At 51.4% G+C, this 6,466-nt stretch overlaps 5 non-coding genes across 5 annotated transcripts; 4 read left to right on the forward strand and 1 right to left on the reverse strand.

The window, feature by feature from the left end:
• The first annotated feature begins 351 nt into the window (after positions 1 to 351).
• TRNAS-UGA (transfer RNA serine (anticodon UGA)) lies at positions 352 to 433 on the forward strand. Its single transcript has one exon. It is a non-coding gene; the product is annotated as a tRNA-Ser (tRNA).
• Positions 434 to 1,110: 677 nt separating this feature from the next.
• Positions 1,111 to 1,182, forward strand: TRNAQ-UUG (transfer RNA glutamine (anticodon UUG)). The gene has a single exon. It is a non-coding gene; the product is annotated as a tRNA-Gln (tRNA).
• A 464-nt stretch (positions 1,183 to 1,646) lies between these two features.
• On the forward strand, positions 1,647 to 1,718 carry TRNAQ-UUG (transfer RNA glutamine (anticodon UUG)). Its single transcript has one exon. It is a non-coding gene; the product is annotated as a tRNA-Gln (tRNA).
• Positions 1,719 to 3,478: 1,760 nt separating this feature from the next.
• Positions 3,479 to 3,560, forward strand: TRNAS-GCU (transfer RNA serine (anticodon GCU)). The gene has a single exon. It is a non-coding gene; the product is annotated as a tRNA-Ser (tRNA).
• A 2,370-nt stretch (positions 3,561 to 5,930) lies between these two features.
• TRNAR-UCG (transfer RNA arginine (anticodon UCG)) lies at positions 5,931 to 6,003 on the reverse strand. Its single transcript has one exon. It is a non-coding gene; the product is annotated as a tRNA-Arg (tRNA).
• Between the last annotated feature and the right edge of the window lie 463 nt (positions 6,004 to 6,466).

Consider the following 6,466-nt stretch of genomic DNA (forward strand, 5'->3'; position numbering starts at 1 on the left):
ATCACATCGTCAGATTAGGGGCTCTGGACCAGCTCAGGAGGTTTGAGACTCCTCAAGGTAATTCGTTAGAAATATCTACTTCCTATCTTCGGTAAATGCTACTCATTTTACTTCCGCGCATCTCGTGACTGTCAGATTTGGGGACCAGCGCACCTGTTATGGATGGGAATGTGTATCTCGTGCGTCTGTATTGGAACTTGTTATAACTTTGGTAATCTACATCTCGATCTCCCAAATCTTCATCTTTTTACAAACGATGACAGACACTCTAGAGCAATACAGACAAACCCGTTTGTAACAGGATAAATACTATTCCTCATGAGAATTTATGCAGACCTTCATTGCAGTCACGTAGTCGTGGCCGAGTGGTTAAGGCGATGGACTTGAAATCCATTGGGGTCTCCCCGCGCAGGTTCGAATCCTGCCGGCTACGGAGCTGCGTTTTCTTCCCAGGTATACCTGGTGGACCAACTCGAAATTCAAGCACACACAAAAACTACACGAAACACAGCTTTCCTGGCTATCATATTTCTCCATAAAATTGGAAGCAGATAGTTCTAGTCCCTTAGGGTAACAGTAGGTATAGAAAATCTTTGAAGATGTTTTTGGGAAAACACGAGTGGTTTCTGAGACCATTATAAAGATGCTCAGGCTTTAATTCTCTGAATTGCTCTTCGTATCCGAAATGCAGCGAAGAGCTGACTTCCGAAACGTCACCTGCCTCTAATTTCTTCCGCTTGACGTTCTTCTAAAAATGTGGGCACATCCAGTGCATTTATTCTACTCCTGAGCATGTGTGATGACTTGGAATCGATATCCTAAGAGATTAAGCGTTGACACCTTCCTCTGTAAACCCGTAGGTAGAGAAGCTTCACGACCAGGTTAGGAATTAGGGGAACGCACCGTTTTGGTCTTGCGAGAAACGCTGGCACTCCAGCCTTCGTGGGCCTGAGAAAAATTCCAAGCAAAGGTGAGGTTTCGCTTGGCTACTCGACCGTCGGAGTTGTTGCGTTTCTTTTCCGTGGCGCATCCGGGACAGAAATCACCCCAAACTAGCGCACAGGACGCATTGCTAACACCTTTGCGAAAACGTGGGGTAGGGAACCTGTGGGCCCCATGGTGTAATGGTTAGCACTCTGGACTTTGAATCCAGCGATCCGAGTTCAAGTCTCGGTGGGACCTCTTACCATTTTAGTTTCTTCCTCTTCCTTTAAATCGCGGTCGCACCTGGAGGAGGTTGTGGACACCTGCGCCCTTGTGCAGCAACACACCCTCCTTCTCCCACTATCCCGCACGACAGCGTCCTACGTCTTCTTCTGGAACTCACACTCACCCTCTCTTGCCCATTCGCCTTCCCTGGACCAGAGTCCTCTCAGATCCTGCAGAATCAGATTGTCGCCCGGTCGCCTAAGTGTTCACGTTTCACACCGGGGACCAGAGTTCTGGGTTCGGGTTCCATCCATTTCTAACAGGCAGTGGGTCCTGAGAAGTTTCCAGTGCGTGTGAGCCCAGGTCGTGGTGGTTATCATGGAGCCTCCACTATCTGTGATACAGTAGATTTTTAAATGAATCAATACATTTTAAGTTAAAAGCATAAGAACGCGGTGCTCTGTAGTGATCATCCACAGATGCCGCGTGTCTCGCGCGGCCCCATGGTGTAATGGTTAGCACTCTGGACTTTGAATCCAGCGATCCGAGTTCAAATCTCGGTGGGACCTACCCTGATTTTGGGGCCATCCTCCTGCGTCCCTCCCCCCCCAATCCTCAGTGCACCCGGGTCCGTGCACACGGCTGCCCCGTTGGCGACCTCCGCTCCGGAGGAGCATCGCACAACCCCCTACTCTTTCCTGGGACCTCTGAAAAGTGTCTTATTTATGTCATCTTTGTGTCCTTGTAGAGTATTCACTCTCTTGACACCTACTCTGTGCGAGCTCCCCGGCCCAGCCAGACAGATCTTATTTGCGACCTCAGGGTTTTAACAGGTCACGTGTCAGGGACCCTTCCCGCCAATCTTTTCTCCTCTGGAGCGGCTTCTGCACGTGTCGGCCCGATGCGAGAACACACGCGGGGCCTGCGCTAGGAAGCTCCTCACGGAGGGCCCCGTGGTCAGCCGTCTGTCCTCTGAATGCCGCCACTTGAGTCCTCATCTCCTTGGGACCTGAGCACCATCTTGGCGATTTCACCTCCTGGCCCTCCTCGGTCACTGGTCCACCCCAGAGCTGTGCCGTCCGTCTGCAAGTGCTGCCAATTACTTCCAATCAAAAACCAGTGTAACCAAAGGCCACTGGACGCGAGAAAACTGTCTTGAACCTGAGCCCTGCTGCCCCTTACACTTGATGTCCCCTTTGCCCAGAGGTCCTCAGAGCTTGGTCAGGAAGGTCCCGGCCCCAGTGATTAAGAGTTTATGTTTTGCAGCCCCCAAGTCAGGTCCTTCCTTCCTGGAGCCACTTAAATTGTTCCTCCAGCTTCCGAAGACTGGAGCGGCTGTGTCCGTGCTAGAGTCTCCTGTCTGTGTCCACTGGGGACTCTGCTCAAACTCCTCGAGCTACCAGGCTGTCTGCACGACTGTGAACCCACCTGCTAGGAGCACCCATCGGCCTTCCAGGGACACCCAGCTTCAAGTGCCTCATGATGGGATGGCTAGCACCTGGGCTCCAGATCGCAGTTTTGGTGACCTTGTCAAACCAAGGGCACACGCTTGGCTGTACAGACATCCCCCCCTAGACTTGCACTTAGTCCCCCTTCAACATTCGGTGCCTCACTCTTGCTGCTGAGAATTGCTAGGCCGAGCGATTCTTCCTTTGAACATGAACAGTCTCACAGAACAGGAGCATCGGACAAAGCCACTCCCTGATGGCGATGAAATGAGACAGAAACAAATAAACAACAACAACGAAACATTTCATAATCTTGCCTAATAACAAATGATAAAATGTCACTGCAAAGTGCAAAGAAACCAAACATCCATCAACTCAAAGGAGGGACCACTAGTTTTACAGCATTAGCTGCATTCTATTCTTTGCTTCTTTAGATAAAATTTATTAAGATATCACATAATTATGCCCACCCGTCCTGACAGCCTCCAACACAGAACAAAGCCATGTTTCCCTGAACCCTCCCCAGAGTCGCCCAATATAAGACAAACGCTACAATGAGGACTTTTTTTAAATTGAGATATAATTGACATATGACATTGTGTAAGTTTAAGGTGTACAACATGTTGGTTTAAACATTTATATATTGCAATATGATTACCACAGCAGCATTAGCTAACACCTTCATCGTGTCACATAATTCTCTCTCCCCAGTCTGCAGTCTCTTCTTTATTTTTTGTTCCTTTATCAAAGCAGGAGGGCCATTCATACAAGCGGAGACATCATTTTCATTAATGAAAACATGCCAAAGGAATAGGATTTGCAAAAATAGAATTCTGTCGAGTAACGAAATATAATACTTTTCAGGAGACCGGTGCACGGGTGACGAGGTGGCCGAGTGGTTAAGGCGATGGACTGCTAATCCATTGTGCTCTGCACGCGTGGGTTCGAATCCCACCCTCGTCGTCCACCTTCGCGCCAGGTACCTTTTCGCCCCTGCAGTTTTAGTGCTTTGTGAACCGGATATCAGGGGCTGTAGGAGAAAAACAACGCGAAACGTTCTCATTCCCAGCAAACTTCGATTTGTAGAGGGGGTTCAGTATGGCCTCTCTCCTGCCTCGTAAACGGTGGCTGCGGGTGACACGCAGCGAGGGCGTTTGCTCCCAAGGCCCGTTTCCCGCGCGCCTCGCCCCGGCAGGTCGGAAGCTCCGCGGCCCGCGGCGTTGTCGAATATTCTTTGCCTTTTAAATCCCAGGCACATTTCCAGGTTCAAGGCGCTCTTTCCTGACACCTTCCCACCCGCTACCCGCCCCGCCTGCGCGTCGAAGTCGAGCTTCGTCGGCCCCCGGGAGCAGACGCGGTCCACACCCTGTGCCTTCGCTTAAGTCGTTCCTTTTGCCAGGACGGTCTCCGCTCCTTTCTGGCAAAATACTTTTGCAACACCCAGATCGACTACTCCTTTCCCGGGAATCCGCAAACGAAAGCATCGTCCTCCTCTTTGCAAATTAGCTGAATTTAAATCGAAGATCTTTTCCAAGCGCGCAGCCTGTTTTTCCTTCTTTGATCATCTTCTGCCACGTACATTTTCTTTTTTAAAGCACATAATTCTATAAAATCTCACCTGTCACCTGTTTTCACTTTAAAGTAAACTACAGCAAGGGGCGGGGGAAACTGTCGGTTACCCGAATTTGCAGGGCCGGTCGAGGTTACCTCTCCGACACTTGTCCCTCTTATCGCCTGTCTCTGTTTTACAGATGAGGAAACTGAGGTAGAGGCCAGACAAACCCAACTGTTCCTTCCTTATGAAGGTTCACAAGAACCAAGTTCTTTTAGATCAAGTGGTTGAGGTGGTGAAGTCTTTCTAACATGTTCACCTCCTGCCACTGGGCTTGCGACTTTTGATACCTGGGGACCGCTGTACACTCGTGATAAGCCAGCGGATGGAGGCCTAAGAAGCACAAGTTTTGAAGTAATGTCTGTTTTTCAACATTTCCCTAACGATATATGGCATGTGGTTCCAAACTGGCTTACGCACTTTGACCCATTTAACCTTGGAAGTAAAAACCTGGGAGGTGATGCCGCCGGCTGGAAGCCCGAGCCGGTCTTCAGGAACTGGGGGGTGTGCTTTGTGTGTTTTGATTTTTCTCCATTAAAGAATCAGAGATAATTGGTGCAGACACCGGAGCAGCCTTATCCCTCCTGTCACTTGCTCCCCACTTTACCTTCTCTGAGAAGAAACTTCTAGGTGTACCACCCTTTTATGCCCTTGTCTCTCCAACTGTGCACACTGTAAACATTGAACAGGTATTTATAAAATAAACATTGCAAGGTGTGTCGTGTGTGTGTGGCGGTGGCAGGGAGCGATGGAAACTTTGTCCAGGCAGAATAAACCCAGGGTGTCCGTCACTCCTGTGAATACACATCACGGAAAAGTGTGCCAAAGTCTTGTGCCGTCTCAAAGTGGAGAAGTGGGTCTGGGGCACTTTTGTCTCTGTCCCTCACCTCGAAGGGCAGAGAAGGGGAACCCGTTACGTGGATAGGAGCTCTGAGCCTCCTGGTTCTCTCCGCACAGTCTGGACGTCACGGACGGCTGCGGGACACCGGCGTCACCCGCGAGGCCTGCGGGGCCCGGGGGAGGAAGAGGGGTCGTTACCCCGTTTTAACATCCAGCGCTTTGACCTGGGAAAAACACCCACGGCCTCCACGTTTGAATCAACGTTCGGACCTGGAACCAAACACCCCATGTTTCGCCACGAAGCCGGCCGTGGAGACAGCTCTTCAGTCCTCACTGGCTGCGGCGCTCGGCGCGACGGGCGCGGCCGTCTGCTCCGCGCTGCTGTCTGCATTCAGCCCCGACACGCTTGGGCTCCGTCAACCGCCCTGAGTCCTGCTCGGTAATCGAGGCTTGAACACAAGCCGTGCTCATCCCTTGGACGGCCACGCAGCCGCAGGAAGGAAGGAAGGCGGAGAAGGAGGGGACGGGGAAGACCCGTCGCACAGACTCGAAGGACCGCGACGCAGGCCGGAAGCGACGGAGAGGTGGCCTCGGCGGTTGGACAGAGCTCGGCTAGCGGGTCCGAATTCCCTCCTCCCGGTGGCCCACGACAAGCCGGGCCTGTGAAATGAAACCCAGGCGCTCCCGACGCAGCTCTGGGGAGAACTCCTGAGCCCCCGAATTATTGGGCGGCCTTATTTCAGTTGACTTCCAGCCTCCCTTCGCCCCCGAATGGCCTCTTTAAAATAGACGGGGAAAAGGGAAAGGCCGGTGACCGGTGACCACAGACCCCTGTATGGAAAATGGCGTCGATTTTCATAGAAATGCGCAGCAGCTAAAGTTAACCACGAAGGGATTCGAACCCTCAATCTTCTGATCCGAAGTCAGACGCCTTATCCGTTAGGCCACGTGGTCGTCGTGGGAACTGCCGCCCAGAAATCCATAGAAGGCTCTCCAAGCGGTCAGCCGGGTCCTGAGCACTAACAAACACCCACGTGAAGACACAAAGGCGATGATGCTCGCGCTTTTCATAACTGGAAAGATGGAAACTCTAGGTTACGCGGGTCCTTTGGTGCCATGGAGTCGGGCGTGAGGAAGGGTAGGAACTGACATTCATCTCGGTCTTGTAGCATATGGGGACATCATGGAGAGAAAAGTCATTTACCCTACGACTCCGGAGCAGAGAAACCGGACTTCATGGCACCTAAGAGATGCCCAAATATTGTATACTGTCTGTATCGAGGGATATTTTTTAATAAGCGAACTCCGAGTTTCTTCCCTATTAATACTCACCGCATTCACTATTTTCGGGCTCTAGGTACTTCGGACGTCTGCCTGGACAGTTGTCATGGAAACCGCACCCGGAAGGCGGTCTTAC

Source organism: Pteropus medius, unplaced genomic scaffold (assembly GCF_902729225.1).
Source record: "Pteropus medius unplaced genomic scaffold, Ma_sr-lr_union100, whole genome shotgun sequence".
Taxonomy (NCBI): Eukaryota; Metazoa; Chordata; class Mammalia; order Chiroptera; family Pteropodidae; genus Pteropus; species Pteropus medius.